Consider the following 19,821-nt stretch of genomic DNA (forward strand, 5'->3'; position numbering starts at 1 on the left):
TTTGCACGCCAGTCTATGTGGGGATTGTGAGTTACTAACCATGGCATTCTTAAGATCAACCGGAACTGAGGAGCTTTGATGAGGTCAAACGTGATTGCGTCTTGATGTCCATCCTAACACAGAAGGGTTAATTCTGTTGGGCATTGGGATACTGGCCCCGAAGCAATTTCTGTACCGTCAACAATAGTTACCTTTTCAGTTGTTGGTTTTGTGCATAAGGGAAGTCCCATTTCTGTTGCCAGATCTCGATCTATGTAATTACCAACTGCTCCGCTGTCTATATATGCCTCTATGGCATGCATCCGTGGTGGTCGTTGGTGATTGATCAAGGTTACTGGTAGGGCGAAATGTGAGATTTGTGACTCATCCTTCTTGCTCGACAAGCGGGCCTCTATGCTTGCCGGGCCTGGTAGTTTTCTGATTCCTTTCCATCATCTTCTTTCTCTGTAGCAGCTACCACCTTCCTTGGAGGGTTTACTGGGCATTCTTTGAGGTAGTGACCCGATTGACCACAGTATAGGCATAACTGTAGCTGTCTCCTCTTGTCTCTTTCAACCTTGGTTAAAGGGGGTCGTACTTCTCCAATCTGCATGGGTTCTGTGGTATTTTCTGATGGACGTTGAACATTACCATTTGCATGTACGTACATGGCACGATTTTCTAGTCTATTTCGGTCTGTTCTTCGACCCGCTAATCTGTGGTCCAACTGAACTACTAGGTTGATAAACTTTGCACAGTCTTTAGGTGGGTCTACCACTTGAGCAAGGACATCCTTCAGGTCTCCTCGTAGGCCCCAATGAAACAACGTGGTTCTTTTATCTTCTGGCCACCCGCTTCTACAACCAGTCTATTAAAGGTGACAATATAAGTCAGCAAATCTTGATTCCCTTGGCAGAGGAACAGGAGTTTGTTATCAAGAGCTTGTCCATGCAATAACTTTTCCATCTGTTGTTGAAAACACCTGAAGTTCTGCAATGAAAGGATCATCCGGGCTCACTAAAGGTACCGACCAGTCTGCGGCACTTCCACTCAAATATGATAACACGAAGGCCACCCTCACCTGGTCATTTGGGAAAGCCCCAGGGCTACATAGAAAATGAAGGCGGCACTGGTTCATGAATGTTGCGTACCTTCTGGGGTATCCATTAAACCGTTCTGGTGGTACCAGGGGTACTGCTCGTGGCAACGTTATCTGTACTGGATTGACTGATGATGGTGTAGTGACGGATGGAGGGAATCCTGGCAATGGAACCAGTGGCATCGCTAGGAGGAGACTGGGGGGCCAGCGCCCCCCTGTGAAACCCTGTGCCCCCCTTTGTGCCCCCCTACCTAAGACGAGCAGTGACCATGTCTTCCCCCCAACTTTTGTCTGTGCCCCCCTACTTTTGTCTTTGGCCCCCTCCGCGCCCCTCCTAAATTTGATTCCTGGCGACGCCACTGAATGGAACCTGCCCCGCCTGTGTTTGTAGTAGCTGTTTGCTTAGTTCATCAGGACGGTCTTTTGTGACTATTAACTCTCGTCTTAAGGCATTGGTTTCCTGCTGGGCTGCATGTACCTCAGCGCATAATTGTCCCAAAAGCTGGGCTAACTGATCAGTTTCAGATGTCTCCATGATGCCCAGGTGGATAAGGTTTAAAGGCTTTGTGTTCTGTTACGCTCACCTGATATCCCCAGGGGCATCTGGAAGGCTCTGAGATCTGGAACCCTGGATGCGTAGTTGGCCAGTGCTGAATAATGAATCTGCAATTACAGAAGGGAGGATTTGTGATATCTGTCTCTAATGGGTAAATCTCCCACCTCCCTCTGACCGATTCCCTTCCCACTGGGTTCTTTTCTCACCTTAGTTATTTGTAGGGTGAGCTATCCGTCCTGTGTTTCTTGTGCAGGGGCGCTTGATGTTTGTTGGTGGATTTAGGATCCGGCAATGTCTATCAGTTATTATTTTGCAAGCGTACAGCTGTAGGGGGCTCAGTCCTTTCGGAATGTCTGAGCATAGAATGTCCAGCTGGGTGTTAGTCATTAGAGTCTTGAGTATCTGGGTATTATGATTTAACGTTATTATTGCCGGTTTCTGTGGCCTCACATTGGGGTGCTATTGATGGCTTATAGATTTTAACATCATGCAGGTGACTCCATGCTGACTTCTCTTGGAGTATCACTGTCCGGTCTGTGATCGCCTCTACTGTATGGGGACCAGTGAATCAGGGTGCATTTCAATGGCGAACAAAATTCCTCAGAAGGACTTTGTCTCCCACTTGGATTGGTGTTTCTCCCTGTGTGTCTCTGTTGCAGGAGTTGTTTCGTGTTTCATGCTCTTGTTTCTTCTTTGTCTGCTGCATTTGGTGAGAAATAAAAGAAATGCTAGAAACTAGTGAAGTCACGTAATCATGTATCTCTTGTCCCAAAATGTCTGCAGTATTGTTATAATCTTTCAAGGCTCTTGTAGGGGGTGCTAATGGGAGGGGCATTTGGCGTCCCATCACCACCTCGTGGGGTGTTAAATGGTGGTCAGACCCTGGTTTATTTCGTAGTTCAAACAGGGCAAGGGGTAAACAATGGAGCCAGTTCTTTTTTGTACTCTGTTGTGTTTTAGCCATGCATTCTTTCAGGAGGCCGTTGAGGCGTTCACACATCCCATTGGCTTGTGGGTGGTACGCATAAGCACATTTATGCTTAATTCCTAGCAGGGTGGTAACTTGCTGGAACAGTTCAGTGCCGAAATGAGGTCCATTATCAGACCATAGTACCTCACACACACCCCATCTGGGAAATACTTCTCTCCTTAGGAATTTTGCTGCTCGGAAGGCATCGGCACGGGAGCATGGCCCTGCCTCTATCCACCGAGAGAGCGGACAGACCACCACAATCAAGTACCACAATCATGTAACACTACCCTTGACAAACCTGGATCATTTATTTATGTATTTAGCATTTATATAGCGCTAGGAACCCTCAGGCATCTGAGCGCTGCTTATTGCCCATGGTGTGTGGTGCTCATTTATCGACCTCGGAAGGATGAAAAGCTGAATTTGGCCCTGCCGGGATTCGAGCCCGCTCAGCACGGATGTCAAAGCGAGTATCGCTGTGCTATCTGACCGGCTATCTATCCACATAATCAATGTGGAGATGTAAGAATCGGCCCTAGGGGCCTGGCTATGGTTCCTGTTATTACTCCTAGGGTGTGGCCCACAGTAAACCTTTGGCACGTCAAGCAATTGCTTATGAAGTTTTCTACATGGCTATCTAGATCAGGGCAAAACCATGATTCTCCAATGCATGCTGCAATGACTTCCTTTCCATGTGTGCAGGATAGTGTAGTTGTTGTAATGCTGTTTATAGGAGTGCACGTGTCATGACCACTTTCCCCATATTGTCCTGTTGCCATTGAGCGTCTGTGGGGGCCATTGTCCATCCCTTCTCTACTCTAGGTGCTGCTGCCTGCATCTCCATTATCTGTGTTTCTGGTAGGTGGGTATATCTGTCCTCTAATAACATCTGTATCACCCCTCCCCTTCATTTTGCTCCGCCTTCAGATCCCACCATTCCCCAAAATATGAGGCATGTTTTGCTTGATAATCTGCTGCATCATTTCCCCTTGACATTGGGTCTTCTCCATTAGTATGTGCCTGACATTTTACCAATGCTACTTCCTCAGGGTATGTGATGACATTTATTATTTCTCCTAGAAATAGGGCATGCTGTACGGGGCTCCATCTGCTCTTCGGAAGCCCCTTCTGATCCACCTTGTGAGGCCAGAATGTACTGTGGAAGTGACATAGACACTATCCGAATATATTGTTATTTTCTTCCCTACGCTGTTCTGTAGTGCTAATATTAACGCCACTAATTCTGCTGCTTGCGCTGAATAATGGGATGGTAAGCAGACACTATACACTACCTCACTTGTCCAGTCTTCTCTGAGCTTTACCACTGCTGCTCCAGTTCTCCTTACTCCATCCGTCTGATCAATTGTCGAGGACCTATCAATGTATAGCACTTCTCCCCCCTCAAGTGCATCTTCCTCTACCTTGCGTGTCTCAGTGAAGAACTCAATATTTTACATGCAGTCATGAGACCATTCACCTAGCTGCTGGACCTCTGCTATGAATTGTGCAGGATTAACATTTTTGCATCTCACTATTTTCATTTCTGGTCTGGATAATAGTAGTTCATACACTGTTGGTCTTTGGATTGTTAAAGTGCTTTTTGTTTTGTGCAGTATTGCATGCTCCACGTAAAGTAATGTTGTGCATCCCATGGTGATTGATTAAGCTTTTTCTACCGCAAATGATGCAGCAGCTAAATGTTGTTTGCATGGGAGGTGTCCCTTCATTACTGGGTCTAGTTGCGCACTGTAATAGGTGATTGGTTTATGGCCTAGGCTTGTTTTTTTGAGTCAGAACAACCTTCATCACTATGCCATCGGCATGAGAAAACAGGAAGAATATTTTTCATAATCTAGGGTTGCTAACACTGTGCTTATAGCCTCTTTGAGTTCATTGAAAGCATCAGTCATTTCGCTCTGTAAGCGATTTCAATCCGGCACTTCACCTAAGTCAATGCCTAGCGTGGAATGCACAACTGAAACCCTTATTTATTTATTTGTGTCTAAAGGTTCTTTTATTCTGAACGATGTTCCGCATATTTCATGGCCCTCTCTTTGAAGCACCCCCGGTCATACTGAACCAGGAATCAGGCTGGTTTGCAAAGTTAAAATATTTATTTAGGTATTCACAATATAATCACACTATTTTTAATGGGAATACAATGTTCACCAATGGGGTGATGTCACACTAAGCAATCTCTTTAATCACAAGGAGTAATAATGTGCAAAAACAATGCAGCACAGAAATAATACTTTTGGGTGTATATTTAAATCAAATAGCAGTGTGGTTACTATATCCCCCTGCACACCTCTCAAACCCCCAATATGCAATGTAGAGATATAGGAGGAGAGAAAACATGTTTCCAGAATGCAGAATTCAAGCAAATATATCAATCCCCATTTCCCCCCAGCAAACACAAGAGAGAAACAGAATAGATTGACAAACTGTCAAAATGGTTTTTAAAGTTGGCGCTGAATGGAATGGGGAAAACACTATAAATGGTTTAAATGACTGAGATGGTTTTAATGCTAATGGAAGCTGCTTTATATGGTTGCAGACAAACACTAGCAATGATTTGAGAGTAATAAGCAATGAGAAAACTTAATTTTGAGGTCGGTGCAATGAAAAGCTATTTTACACGTTTTTGCCAAAACCAAAAATTCACTGCAAACTTTTCCGCACGCGGTAATCATGACCGCTATAAACTATAAGAATTCGAGAGCAGTTTTGGGTTCTCTGAAAAGCTTAGGATGTTATCTACAAGCAGACACTTACATTTTGTTTCTAGCATGACAATTGAAGAAGTTATGGACGTTTTCGTGGCGGTCGTTATTTTCAGATAGAGGCAAATTGTAAAACAAAGATGCGCTTTTAAAAAGACAAACATGATTCTTTACACTAGGGATAAACTATAAAGATGCAAACTACACGACAGCACAGACACCAGCCCACGACGTCGCTGGATGGTTTTTGCCTGCCGAGACGCTCGCCTTCTTCAGATGAAATATATCAGCGCAAAGATTGGTTTAATACTACTAGTACAGAAGAAATAATAGGGATGAGATAGAGAGTTCAGGCAGTTCAAAAATATTCTAACATTGCAGTTCTGGATATCATAGAGGATAGGTTTGGATAGGGATGACTATGGACAGTACTTAAACTAGTGACAGTCCTATACTAAGGATACTCACTACATAGGTTTGAACAGAACCGTCAGGGATTCAGGTCAGTCAAGATTTCTGGACTGGGATTCTGCTAGGCACACCAGACAGCAAGGCGCTCTGGTCTGCAATCAGCAAGGCGCTCTGGTCGCCACACGGTAGGACTGGACTGGATCTGCAATAGCTCTGGTTCACAGCTATCTGGTCACACCCCGGCTCTACTGGGTTGGGTCTTTGGATTCTGGCAATAATTCGTAGCAGGAAAGCAGTACAGCACAGCCTGGCTGTTCTTTGGTTCAGCTATGGAAATGGGCCTTTCTGCTTGCCAAGTTTCTGGAGTCTGGAATATGGATAGTTCTCTTGCAAAGTGCTCTGCCAGCAACCGGTTGGTGGGTGAATGTGTGTGTCCTTCTAAGTCCTCAGCTGTCTTTATTTATGCATTTGACAAGGGGGTGTGTATGCTGAATTATCCTAAGCGCGCCCCCTTGGTTGGCTATAGGCTAGAATCTTCCCTCTTCCTTGATTGGAGGAGAAAATAGTGTGGCATCAGGATGATGTGGTTTTATAAGGGAGGGAATCCTCCCCTTGGGTTTTGAACATGAAATCTACTTTTAATATAATACATATTTACAATTTCACAAACTTGATAACAATAGCATATCTATATCACATACTGTGTGGAGCAAATATTATTCCAAGCCCCATCTCTGTAGGATCTTGGGTCTGGATTTGACAAAATTTTGCACTTTTTGTCCGGGACAAAATATCTGGTTTGTCCAAAATTGGTATACATGTGCGCATTGTATATGGGCAAACGCGTGTGAAGTTTAATGCTTCTGACATAAATACATTTGCTGTAAAACCACAATTTCTACAGTTATGTCCCAGAACATAGCACAGAGTTCTGGCTCCTCTTAAAATGTGCAGGAAAAATGTAGGTTCAGAAGTCCGGGGTTTCTATATTGTTTTTACAATTGGCCACAGTAAATTATCGGTCTTATTAGAAATCTGATTTTTGTCCATTGTGAATCAACAAAATTGTCTGTCCCCGCCCCCTTCTCCTTCTTGGAGCTTCAGCAGCAATCTCCGCCCACTTCCTTCTGGCAGATACCCTTTACAATCCTTCCTGATTAGCATCTCCATGCCTGGAAGGAAGCCCATTGTGCTCTTCCCAGAGCATCCCCAGTGCCCCTCCCCTCTTAATCAACGCATGAATGTGAGTTCCTGGCCCAGAGAGCAGAAGGGAGGTGCCTTGCCCAGTGGGGGAAGTTGTTTTGTAGTTTTGGCATGAATCAGGCGTACTTTAAAAATCACTTTGTTACATTTTTCTTTGTTGAAAATAAATTTGCAATTTTAAAACAAACACCTAGAACACTGATTCCATACTCTAAACCATGAAGTTTAAATAGTGACAACATATGTTACTCTTGATGACAGGTCACTTAGATTTTTGACATTAGATCTGAATGGTACCAATTTACAGTTTTAAAACAGGCTTTTGGAACAGTAACAGGCGGCCGCTGGTACTGCACCCAGATTTTGACAGCTTTCACAGGCAGGTAAACTGGCTGTGGATGTTTTTGTGACCAATTCAGCTTTCCAGGATATTGCAATTCCACAATGCTTTTTTGACTTCAGTAAAATGTGACACCCCGCAAGAAGATTGGATGTTTGCAGGTGTTTAGGACCAGCATTTCCTATTTTCAGCAACTAAGAAAAGATTTAACTGCAAGATTTAGGATTTCTTACAGCAAGCACTGCTTTTCATCTGTGCTCCATTTTTACATGTTGGGCAGCCCAATGACATGTTTCAGAAGTGTGGTCTCCATTCCACCACTGACAACATGCATAGTAGATTTGGCAGCCATCTTTTTGTGCTTGGTAGAGCGCAATTTCGCATGGGGTTTTCGCGGCCATTATGATGATTCTGGTGCCACCAGCACACAGTGATGCCGCAGGGCAGAGCAGAGTGGGATAAAACATCCCACAAAGCCCCCCCCTTGTGACTTCACCTTTGCCCGCCTGTCATGGGGAAGTCGGGAGATTGGGGTGTTCAGTTTTCTTTTCGATCCAAGTGGAAAAATCTTGTCTGCTTCTCCCATCAGTGGTGGATCGACAGGTTCTCCTCGCCGGTTCCAGATGGAAGTGTATTGAGCGATACCCAGGGCCCCTTGGGTCTTTCCTCCTGGTCCCCGAGTGGTCCTCCTTGGGCTTAGGATCCATGGTTTCAGTCTAGGATGACAAAACAGAGCATGTTTGTAGACATTTCACCACCACTATTCATGTAGTGGGGCTGACGCATACATTTGATAGCTACATGACAATCTTTCATGCTTATACTTATTACTAATTATAGCAGATGGAATGGTTTTTTACAATCAGAATTTTCTAGGGAGCTGGAATGTCCCCCTCTGGGTTTCCAGATGAATCCTCTAGTTTCTGCAGAGTATGCCTAGGATGGCAACACTTCAGCTGGTTGATGTGGACGCACTTATCTTCCCCTTCTGCCAAACTGCCTTTGGGGATAGGGATTTTGTAGGCGACTGGTGAGATTCTGTCTACAATTTCAAAAGGTCCCCACCAGCTAGCAGAAATTTGCGCTGTTTGGCCTGGTTCCTTTGGAAAATTGTACAAGTAGACCCGGTCTCCTACTTGGTATTCTTTTCTAGTAGTCTTAAGGTCATAGTGGGTCTTCATACTGTCTGCAGATCTTTCTAGATTTTGCTGAGCATTGGCAAAAGCATGTTGAAGGTGTTTTCTCAGGTTTTCGACATACTCATGAGTTGTGGAGGCATTTATCAAAGTATGCTCTTGGGTTCTGTAGAGCAGATGCTGGGGAAGCACCATCCTTCGTCCAGTCATCAGCTCAAACGGTGACATTTTAGTTGCAGAAGAAGGGGTAGATCTGATGGTCATCAGGACAAGAGGTAATCGAATGTCCCAACTTGGCCCAGAATCTGCCAAAAACATTTTTAATATGCTCACAATTGTCTTGTTGTATCTCTCAACTCCACCACTAGAGGCTGCGGTAGGCAATGTGTAGTTTCCTTTTGACCCCAAGTATCTCCCATATCTTTGTCATCACTTCGCTAGTGAAGTGGCTACCTCGGTCTGACTCAATCCTTTGGGGTAGTCCAAAACGCGAGAAGATGTGGTTGATCATCAGGGCAGCTGCTGTTTCTGCCTTGCAATTTGGGGCCGGGAGACATTCCACCCATTTATACAAGCATGTCACGGTCAACATGTACTTGTTCCCCCTAGAGGAGCGAATCACAGGCCCGATAAAATTGGCTTGTAAATCTGACCAAGGCAGTGTCATCCCCCTCTTTGGAGAGGCGCACAGTGTGTGAGGGATGTTGGCTGAAATTGTGCACACACAAGACACTCCTTCAAGTATTGGTCGAGGTCCTGCCCCATGTGTGGCCAGTATGCAAACTCTCTCAAGATTTGTAGTGTCGTATGAAACCCCCTAAGACTGGCTGTGGCCGCATCATGGCTGTGACTTAGCATCAAGCTTCGGAATGAGGTAGGGACCACCCACTGATCATGGCCAGCTAGGGATCTCTTTACCAACAAACCATCTTAGATTTGGAACATTTGTGGACATTTCATCAACACTCTGAGGTCCTCTTTCCCTATGTAATCGGCATCCGTCAGGGGAAAGTTCTCAGGGTCCTCAATGTGTTGATAAAACTTACCAATTATTGGATCCCCTTTTTGAGCCGTAATCAAATCAGCATCTGGGATCTCCTTACTCCATTGTGCAGTTGAGAGTTCATTGTGAGTACTTGTCTGGGACCTAGTGATAGCAGTGACCTGGATTTCCCCCAACAGGGACTCGATCTCAAGTAGATCCCCTTGGATGGCTCAGGTTTTGGCCAGCTGATCTGCTAGGTCATTTCCAGTTTTGTCTGGCCCCTCTACTTTAGAATAACCCTTGATCTTTTTCCAGTAGATGGTCATCCCATTCGAGGTGACCAGATCATCAACATTTTGGATTAATTTCCCATGTTTGAATGGTTTGTTATTAGCACATAGCATGGCTCTGGTTTTCCAATTAACCTGGTGCTCCACGAACCTGTTCCGTACATAATCTGAATCTGTGATTATGACCAGTTCGTGGAGTTGATGTTGGGCAGCAGTGAGGATGGCTTGATGCACAGCCATCAACTCTGCCACTTGACTACCTCAGGGACCAATTTTGTACCCAATGGAGGGTTCTTGGGCATCATTCACCCATGCATTCCCTACGCTGGCCACAAGTTCTTTTTCCCCGTTGAGTCAACATGGTAAGAGCATCCATCCACATAGACAGTGGGCATTCCCTCACACTTGTCTTCTTCAAAGACTTTGTGTGGGGAATTAAGGTATGCCTCCATGTTGTCCTTGATTTTAAGACTTTCGTCCTCGAGACAGTTTTCTCTGGCACAATCATGCAAGTCAGCCAGACCTTGCACGAGGGGACTCTTCTTGTTTTGGCCATATCTGACCGCCACAGGAAATCCTTGCATTGACAGAATCCAGAAAATAATTCAGCAATTACTCATATTTCCGGCCCGGATTCTGTCACTTTGGAGATATTGCAGAGGCTGGTGTGGAGTCTCCACTATGACGTGTTTCCCCTGGATAAATGGGCGGTAATTCTTCAATGCCCTCACCGTTGCCAGGAGTGCCTTCTCACAATCGTTGAATTTTTCCTCCACAGAGGATAAAGTTTTACTCGCATAGGAGATTACTTTATGACCTTGTCATGCTTTTGGTATAATACTGCAGTCAAGCATGTATTTGAGAACCCTGTCTCCAAGAAGAACTCCTTGTTTTTGACAGGGTAAGCTAGGCAAGGCACTTGTGAGAGGCTTTGTTTGCGTTGTCTTACTGCCTCAGATTGTTCTGGACCCCACTCCCATTTGACCCCCCCTTCAAAAGATGGATCAGGGGTCTTGTGATCTCTGCGTAATCCTCTATGAACTTTCTGCTTTAATTAGTTAGTCCAAGGAGGCTCCTTAGTTCCCGCAGAGTTGTGGGGTCTTCTCATTTCTGGAGTGCTTCCACTTTCTTTTCCTGGGGACAGAGACCCTGAGGAGTAATCTTATGCCCCAATAAATTGACACAGGTTCTACACCACTGTGCCTTTTGAAAGGAGAGTTTTGCTCTGGCAGCCCTAAACTGTCTCAGAACATAACGGATCTCTGCTATGTTTTCCTCCACAGTTGAGCTTTTGACTAGAACATCATCTACGTAGGCCAGGTTACCCCTCTCACCCAGGTCGGGCATGGCCTTGTGTATAAAAATGTTAAATTCTTTGCCAGAGTTGATGTATCCAAAGGGAGTCTGGGTCCAAGTGTACTGCTGCCTCCCGAAGGTGAAAGCCAGTTTGTATTGGCCCTCCCTACTGACAGGTACAGTCCAGTATCCATTGGTCAGGTCTATTCCAGTGAATACCTGTGACCCCTGGATCTGGGCCAGCCCTTGGTCAATGTAGGGAAGAGGCCATCGGGAAGTATGGACCCATTTGTTGAGCTCCCTTAGGTCGGCACAGAGTCTCCACTGGCCATTTGGCTTCAAAATCCCCAGCACCGGGTTAGTGAAGGTGCTGTGGACTGGACGAATTATCCCACGGGACTCAAGGTTCTTAATTATTTCAGTAAGGGACTCCATTGATGCGAGAGGCAAGCGACATTGCTTCAGAAACACTGGAGTCATGCCAGGGTCCATGGGAATTGTTGTTGTGTGGATGTCGGTGCGACCACAGTCATATGAGTCCACCGCAAAGAGATCTTGAAAATCTAAGAAAACTTGTTTCAATTGTTGCCTTTGCTCCAGAGTCTCACAGGCATCAGCTAGGTTGACACTCTCTTCAACCATCTGCCTGAAGCTTGGAAAGACCTCTGGTTTTGCTATCTCAGCGACCTCCTCCAGCTGAGTGGAGAAGTCCCTGGTCAAAGTACTGATTTGGACTGGTGGCTTCAGGTGGGGAAGGCAGTCCTGGAGGACTTAGAAGATCACCTCATCCCTCCTGAAGTCACAGGTCACATCTTCATTACCATAAGGGCAGGAAGTGTACACCAGGAAATTCCCCCCATGCCGGGTGAAGATCCTGTCTGGTGTTGTGTCATCGTCACTATCACTGTCAAAACAGTCCTTGGGGACGGGTCCTAACTGTTCATTACCTAAATCTATGGAAAAATGTTGGTTATCAACCGCCATTCCAATAATGGTGCCTGCAGCTAGAGTGATACTCTTTAAGTCGCTGTTATCCACCTCTTTTGGAATGGTGTTGTGTTCTATATTGACTAGTGGTGTTGGGTTTACCCCCAACCCTTGCTGTTGGAAATGAGCATTCAGATGGACATAGGCGTCAGGGTTTTTCAGTTTCTGTCCTCTTTTAACTTTCTCTTCCAGTGAGAATTGTCGGGTACTTTCTGGGATGGTGACCTCCTCTCCAATCAGAATTTCAACTGCATAAGGCAGCAGTTGAGCTGACCTAAATGCTTTCTCTGGGTCATCAAAGTCCATGGGATTACCCGCTACTCGGGACCAAGCTTTGAAGTTTATTAGGTCCAAACTAATGGCAAAGCGATTGAGAATGTCACTGCCTAAGTACAATGCGGCAGGGACATCTTGCACGCCCCAACAATTATGGACTATGCTCTTGTTGCCTATGGACATTTTGGGCATACACCTGCTAGGCAGGAGATATTTGGATTTGGGGGTTTCCAGATCCATTTCCCATTTGTCTATCAGTTTAAATGTGGGAATTGCTGGATCTTTTGGGAGTTTGCGGAACATGGCCTCGCTGATGCAGCTCTTACCGTTGTTCACGCACACTCGGGCGAGAACAGAGTCCTTCCCTTCATTTAACTGAATAGGGATGAACAATTTTCATTGCTCTCCAATTTTCTGAATATCAGCCAGGCTTTCAGCAGGTTTTTGTTCAACCATGTGGCATGTGCCGTTTAAACTAACATGGTTGACACTCTGTTTCAATTTTATTGGTTGGTTAGTCTGGGTCCAGAGGACCTTGTTTACACAATATATGAGGGGTGAAAACCTTTGCAGGATGTCATTCCCTAGTAAACAAGTTGTGCAGTCTGGAGTCACAACTATGACCGGGCGCTTCACCTTGTGTCACCCAATTTTAATGTCGAAATCTGCAGTCCCCTCGATGGGAATTTCCTTTCTGTCGAAATTCTGAAGTTGTCCAGGAAGAGGGGTGAGAGGAATTTAGTATTTCAACCCCCTTTCCGAATTCAGTTGGTCAAAGGCCCTTTTTGACAGAAGGGTAGCTTGGGATCCAGTGTCCACCAGTGCCAAAATTGTACATTGTCCCTGTATTTAGACCGGGGCATAAAATCTTCCCTCCTTTTCCTCAAGGGGGCAAAGATAATGTACATTTTTGGACAACTGGTGGGTTAGTTTCTTGGTTTTGGACACTGACAGGAAGGTGATTTGGGCAGGATTCGGTGTGGAGTCTTGGGAATCTGAAAGAAAAAGGTGGCAGCTAGATATGGGGGAAGTTTTGGGTTCCCCTGGTTCTGATTCTGGACTACCACCCCCCTTTTTGGAGGCAGTCACTAGGATGGGTTTGAACCAGGGGATTTTCATGCTGATGATTCTGGGGTTTGATGATGGGTGGTGCTAACTCGGTCCCCAGTCTGGATTTGGATCCTTTGGGACCCATTTTTCCCCCACCTCTGAAGGAGAAGATCCTTTTCCCAGGATCCTCTGAGGATCCCTCTTCTTCAAACTGGAAGATTTGTACCTCCTCCCCAAAATGGGTCTTTTTGGGCTCTTTATTTCTCCTACCCCCTCTCTGCTCCTTGGGTTGCAGACTTTCAGGGGCAGGAGATTTTGGTTCCGGTTCCTGGGTTTCCAGGGGCTTTCTACAAGTGGGGAAGGAAGCTTCCTCCAAGGCTTTACACCCCCCTTCCCCTTGTGCCTCCTCCCTGGGAACCAGTGGGTTGTCAGGGTTCTTCCCCTGTCATTGCTCTGGAGCACCAGGTCCTGGATTTGAGGCATTCTGCACCGCTATGCTCATCTGAGGGTTCTGTTGAGCCCTCAGCATGCGACCCAGATCCTGTGCCATGTTCTGGACCTGGCGCTCTAGTTGAGACACCCGCGCCGGCTGGTACGGGGTCCTCATGTCTCCCCTGGCTGATCCCGGGAAGGGTAGCTATTCCTTCTCCCAAAATACCCCGTGTTAGGAAAGTTTGGGTACCCCTCCACCCTTGGCCTCCCCTCTACCGGATTGGCTTGTCTGGGCTCAGGAAAGTGGGGAAAGAAGGATGGATTGTTTTGGGGGTTAAAGTTTCGCGGGTACCTTGGGAAGACATTCTGCCCGGTATTTGGGTCATTACTGCCCTCCTGGGGGAAGTGAGGAGGGAAGTTCCCTGGGTTAGCTGCTGCCTGGTTGGATCCCCCCCCTTGGGCTGGAGGAGTCCACACATAACCCAGGATGGATCTATTGCTCTTGTAGCGTGGACTGATGTAGTCAGGGGAGTTAGGGGTCCCATTTGTGGGGTTGCCTCCCTGGCTCCCTGTTTGTGATTGGCCCGAGGGCCTTCTGGGTTTGGGGTTGTTTTGATTCTGTGCGGGCAGGTTTTTAGGCCCCCCCATCTCTAAATCTAAAATGGGGCAACCTTCACCTCTGCCACTTTAGCAGCAGCAGGGGTGTTGGTTGTTTTGGGGCTTTTGGGATTATTTTTATTTTCCACTGGCTTTTGCACCTCATAAATGTGCGTGGCTTGTTCAATGACCCAGTCTAGTGATCTTTTCTCGTGAGTCCTCACTAGCTGGGTCATGATAGACTTAGGGAGAGCATGGAAGAAAGTATTTACAAACTCTTAGCTGTCAGTGCGCACCCTTCTAGTGGTCTGCACAAAGGCGCGTTTTAACTCTTGAACAAATTCTTGTGGGGCCTGATCTTCCCCACATTGCAAGTTGTAGACTGCCTTGCAAGCCTCCTGAGGATTTCTGTGAATAGAAAAGTGTTTCAAGATGGCCGCCCTATAGGTGAACCATCTGGAATGATTCTGATCCTCCAGCCCCGCAAAGAAGCTGGAGTACTCTGGAGAAAATGTCCACTTTACATATTGAATACAGCTTTGCCTGTCCTTCAAATTGAAAGTGGCCATCATTTGTTCAAATAGCTCAAGGTGCTCTCAAACCGAATATTTTGCATTCTTATTCTTATGATAAGGCGTGATGACGCTCCTAATGGCTTTTATTTGTTTTAGGGGATCCTTGAGCAAGGCCCTCTTGACCTTGTTGGCTTTCTTAGTTCGGGTGACCCTGGTCCACTCATCCTCAGACTCAGAGACACTGCTACCAGACGTGCCTGTCTGGTCTTCTAGTCTCTCCCGGATACTGCGAGCTAGGGAATGGCTGGCAGAATGTGGGGGCCTAGTTTCTTGAGTCCTGTGGCACTCAGAAGAGTCTTCTGATTCTTCCTTGCTCGCAGGATTGGCTGAGTACCCCCCTCCCACTGTTCTAGCTGGGAAGAGGTTTTCAGGATGCCCTTAGTGGGCCTACTCTCATGGAGTTCCCCACTAAATTTTACCATCTGGTCTCTGGGTAAATTATATTTTTGAGGATCCATTTCTCTGACCCTCCCCTCATTGGAATCTCCCTGATCAGAGAAGATGGCCCTAGCACTTGGGAACCCATACACCAATGCCCGCCCATCCATTCCTGGGAGGTGCTGATTTATGAGCCCCATATTTCTCATTGGGTTGAAGTCTGCCATCCGCGTGACCCTTGGCTCATGTGCGCCAGTGGACATGGGGGTGGCAGAGTCCATGGCGTTGAAGAGATGAAAGCCTCTGGTACTAGGGTTCTTGAGGTTATGCTCAGGTGTTTCCCTCTCCCAGCGGACCTCATCTCTCTCAGGCCCTACTCCCTGTTGCCATGCAAGAATCAGGCCCTTTTGCTCTTCTATCAATGCCGTACTAGTCTCTATTAGTTGTTCCTGCATAGCTACCTGTCTGTGGAGCCTGTCATTTTTCTCACAGAGAGCCTCATTGTCTGCCTGTGCTTCCTGGGTAATTTTAGAATATTGGGGCAATTTGTGCTGCAGGAGGGTTGCCTCCTGAGTCCTGTCCTTACTGGCCTGGTCCTTCTTTGCTAGAGCATCTTCCACCCTCCTGGCGTGCTCTAACAGTTTTCCGTGGTCTTTTTGGAGTTCACCCAGTCCCTGAAGGGCCAGGTGATTTTCTTCCATTTTGGCTTTTAAATAACTGACCTCCTGGCCTAAGGTGTCCCTTTCCTGAATGCACCCCTCTGTGCAGCCAGGTCATCCCTTTGTCTTTGGAGTGCACCAGCTTTCTGGCACTCTTCATCAAATTCTGTCTGGGTGTCAAGGTCTTTGAGAATTAATTTATTATTTTCTTCTTTTTCTTTGTCTAGGCGGTTTTACAGGGTGACTATCTGCTCTGCAAATACTCTATTGTAGCTCAGTTGCTGCTCCAGCTTTTGTTGGCTCTGTAGTAGGGAGTGCAAACTTTCTTGGCACTCTTTCTGCCACGCCAGTACTTTGGTATCCTGCACTACCTTCTCCTGCTGCAGGATATACAGATCTCCTTTTATTTTTATCAGGTACTGCCTGGTTTCATTTTCTGATTTAGGCTCTTTTTAGCCTTTGCTCTGCAGAGTCCAGATCCGTTTAGGCTTTTTCTAGTGATTGTACATGCCTATTTGCCAGATCTAGGTTTTCGGCATATTTTTCCAGTATTGCTCCAATATGGAGGTACAGATGTGCCGCTATTCTGGCAATTTTACTTTGCTCTTCTTTTACCTGAGGGGCCATATACAATTCACTAAATGCCATGTGTAATGGACCTTGATCCTGCCATGTGTCTAATCCTGTGGCAGTGTCCTGTTCTTTAATTTCCTGCAACCAAACATTCTGATCCTGTTCTGTCCATACACCCCTGAAAAATAATTTGTGCAGTGGGTGTTCCCTTGCCATATTCATTTCTACTAGAGTCGCCATTCTGGATATATAAATTTCCTTTCTGACTTACAGAAGTTATTTTATTTTTGCAAACAGACCAAATTCCGTAGAGTGTTCCTATTGAAGGGTGCTTTTCACAGTGTAGCACAGTGTGGTAGCCCAACATGGTTTATGTACCCCATCAGTTAGCACGCTGTATTAGACTGTCACAAGTGGTATGTCTAATTCAGAGATCTTGTGACAAGCCCCCAATCTTGTAAGTGATTCAAATCCGGCACTTCACCAGTCAATGCCTAGTGTGGAATGCACAACTGAAACCCTTATTTATTTATTTGTGTCTAAAGGTTCTTTTATTCTGAACGATGTACCACATATATCACACCCCTCTCTTTGAACCCCTTCGGTCACACTGAACCAGGAATCAGGCTGGTTTGTAAAGGTAAAATATTTATTTAGGTACTCACAATATAATCAAACTATTTTTAATGGAAATACAATGTTCTCCAATGGGGTGATGTCACACTAAGCAATCTCTTTAATCATGAGGAGTAATAATGAGCAAAAACAATGCAGCACAGAAATAATACTTTTGGGAGTATATTCAAATCAAATAGCAGTGTGGTTAATATTTCCCCCTGCACATGTCTCAACCCCCCCCCCCGAATATGCAATCTTGAGGTATAGGAGGAGAGAAAACAGGTTTCAGGAATGCAGAATTCAAGCAAATATATCAATCCCCATTCCCCCCAGCAAACACAAGAGAGAAACAGAATAGATTGGCAAACTGTCAAAATGGTTTTTAAAGTTGGCGTTGAATGGAATGTCGAAAACACTAAAAATGGTTTAAATGACTGAGATGGTTTTAATGCTAATGGAAGCTGCTTTATGTGGTTGCAGACAAACACTAGCAATGATTTGAGAGTAATAAGCAATGAGAAAACTTAATTTTGACACCAGGTGCAATGAAAAGCTATTTTACACATTATAGATTTTGCCAAAACGAAAACTTTGCAGGAAACCATTCTGCGTGTGTTTAAACTATAAGGATGTGAGATGGAAAGCTTACGATGTCAGCTACAAGCAGACACTTAAATTTCGTTTCTAGCATGACAATTGAAGAAGTTATGGACGTTTTCGTGGAGGTTGTTTTTTTCAGATAGAGGCAAATCGTAAAACAAACACATGCTTTTAAAACGACAAACAGGATTATTTACACTGGGGATAGACTATGAAGATGTAAACTACACGACAGCACAGCCACCAACCCAGGACATCTCTGGATGAAATATATCAGCGCAAAGATCGGTTTAACACTACTAGTACAGAAGAAATAATACGAATGAGATAGAGAGTTCAGGCAGTTCAAAAATATTCTAACAATGCAGTTCTGGATATCATAGAGGATGGGTTTGGATAGGGATGACTATGGATAGTACTTAACCTAGTGACAGTCCTATACTAAGGATACTCACTACATAGGTTTGAACAGAACCGTCAGGGATTCAGGTCAGTCAAGATTTCTGGACAGGGATTCTGCTGGGCACACCGGACTGGACAGCAAGGCGCTCTGGTCTGCAATCAGCAAGGCACTCTAGTCGTCGCACGGTAAGACTGGATTGGCTCTGTAATGGCTCTGGTTCACAGCTATCTGGTCACAGCATGGTTCTACTGGGTTGGGTCTTTGGATTCTGGCAATAATTCCTAACAGGAAAGCAGTACAGCACAGCCTGGTTGTTCTTTGGTTCCCCTTAGAGGTCTGGGGTAAATTCTGGTTTCTGGAATTTTCAAGGACTAGCTGAGTGTGGTTCAGCTATGGAAATGGGCCTTTCTGCTTGCCAAGTTTCTGGAGTCTGGAGTCTGGAATATGGATAGTTCTCTTGCAAAGTGCTCCGCCAGCAATCGGTTGGTGGGTGAATGTGTGTGTCCTTCTAAGTTCTCAGCTGTGTCTATTTATGCATTTGACAAGGGGGTGTTGTTATGCTTGATCTAAAACATGGCGCTGGTGCACAGTGTATTCTGGGGGCACTCAGAGCCATAATGGATATTTACTTCATGCCTCAGTGAAAAGCAGTACGTATTTTGCTGAGAGGTGAATTTACTTTGCTGAAGAAAACATGCTTTCCAAACCTGGTATGCAGTCAAGGACATTCGGCTGGGAAAGCTGGTTTTGGTATGTCTTGTTATGAGTTATGGGACTGTTTTCCGTGGCGTTTGGAGGAGGAAAGCGCTTTGCTCCTTGAGGTTACTGTCGGTTGACCCAGCTGGCAACCAACGGTTGCCCATCAATTCGCAAGTGCATTGCCAGAAGGTTTGAGAAATTACCACCCCTTTTTGAGGAGTGCATATATGCGGAGCCCCTCAACGGTCAGACGGGACAAGTACAAAGACCTCAGTCGGAATGGGGACGCCTTTGTCCGGCATACCTGTGGGCTGTTGTGCTCTCGGCCTGGCTGTTATCGGGGTCTTCCAGCCGCTTCTGGCGAGATGAGGGATTCAGATACACTCACAGTGATGTATTTTCTTTGGAATTCTCTGTCTTTTCTGTGATTTATTTCTGTGTTATCACTTGTTGCTTCCAAGCTTTGAATAAATAGCTGTATAAGTGCTCATTATTTTCTAAGCGTGCGTGTGGTTGTAAGTCATTGCGTCGTCTACCTGCATTTAAAGTATTGGCTCTGCAATTGCGCTGATGATTAAGGACTGTCCGTGCACTCTGGGCGAGCAATACAGGTGTGTATGCTGAATTATCCTGGCTATAGGCTAGAATCTTCCCTCTCCCCTGATTGGAGGAGAAAACAGTGTGGCATCAGGATGATGTGGTTTTATAAGGCAGGGAATCCTCCCCTTGGGTTTTGAACATGAAATCTACTTTTCATATAATACATATTTACAATTTCCCAAACTTGATAACAATAGCATATTTATATCACATACTGTGTGGAGCAAATATTCTTCCAAGCCCCGTCTCTGTAGGATCTTGGGTCTGAATTTGACACAATTTTGCACTTTTTGTCCGGGACACAATATCTGGTTTGTCCAAAATTGGTACACATGTGCACATTGTATATGGGCATAAGCATGTGAAGTTTCATGCTTCTGAGT

Source organism: Ambystoma mexicanum, chromosome 4q (genome assembly GCF_040938575.1).
Source record: "Ambystoma mexicanum isolate Mex_15411 chromosome 4q, UKY_AmexF1_1, whole genome shotgun sequence".
In the NCBI taxonomy this organism is placed as follows: Eukaryota; Metazoa; Chordata; class Amphibia; order Caudata; family Ambystomatidae; genus Ambystoma; species Ambystoma mexicanum.